This window comes from Brassica oleracea, unplaced genomic scaffold, assembly GCF_000695525.1.
Source record: "Brassica oleracea var. oleracea cultivar TO1000 unplaced genomic scaffold, BOL UnpScaffold05171, whole genome shotgun sequence".
In the NCBI taxonomy this organism is placed as follows: domain Eukaryota; kingdom Viridiplantae; phylum Streptophyta; class Magnoliopsida; order Brassicales; family Brassicaceae; genus Brassica; species Brassica oleracea.
In genome coordinates this window covers 1-871 of record NW_013621694.1, presented here as the reverse complement: position 1 = coordinate 871, position 871 = coordinate 1, and the positions used below count along the sequence as shown (strand labels likewise).

The 871-nt window shown below is 36.7% G+C and overlaps 1 long non-coding RNA gene across 1 annotated transcript; it reads left to right on the top strand.

Annotated features, from left to right (window-relative positions):
* Positions 1-251: 251 nt before the first annotated feature.
* On the top strand, positions 252-865 carry LOC106322032. The gene is made up of 4 exons (XR_001266198.1): positions 252-261; positions 506-551; positions 635-726; positions 820-865. It is a non-coding gene; the product is annotated as an uncharacterized LOC106322032 (long non-coding RNA).
* The last annotated feature ends 6 nt before the right edge of the window (positions 866-871 follow it).

Here is an 871-nt window from a genome sequence, read left to right as displayed (position 1 = left end):
CAATGAGCAAAATAGAGGAGATTTAAGATAATCACATCTGGAAAGAACTGGAGAAAGACGACGCTGTTCTTCCTGAAGTAATCCTTTTTGGATTGGGAACTTTTATGCTTTTACTTCCCTCTATCCAATACTCAAATGTCTGCATCTATATAGGTTTATCTCAATGCTATTGGTTTGTTATTGCGCTTGGATGTAAGAGATGCTCTTAAAGGTTCGATTGGAGACCGTCTTAAACTTCTTGCAGATCGTTTGACTGATCAGGTAAGCTATTCACTAGTGGGATGATATGTCTTCCTTTGTTCAATTGGTTTTATTGATATTTGGAATGATCAGTTGGTCTCTCGGCTTTAACATCTTAGGAAAACTGGTATATGTCATGGCACCTTGTCACATTGATAGTTTGGGGATTAGCCAAGGTTGGAGAGTCTTCAAAATTTGAATTTATGTTAGTGTACAGTGTCTAGTTGATACCAGATTTGTTGTGAATCTGTGTTTGTTGTTGCAGATTATCGAAGATGAACAAGAAGAAACAACAAGTGATGCAGAAAGGGGTTCAGATTTGTTTTCCCATCTTTGATCTTCTTCTCCATCCAAACAACTCCTTAATATGATTCTTGTTTTCTTTTCATATCAGCTCGGAGAAGCTGTCTGTGAATACGCAAAGGGTAACTACAAAAACAGGCTCTAGAACTACTTGGTTCAGATTTTAACGCCTTTGGTTACAAGGTAAAAATAACTCCATCTAGTTACTCAAAAACTCTCTGATTTAAACACAATTGATTATAATTTTTGTTTTAACTGTTTGATGGTTGATGGTAGGTCATTGGGGCATCAGATGAACAGATTGATGTTTTCAACGAAATGTGGTGCC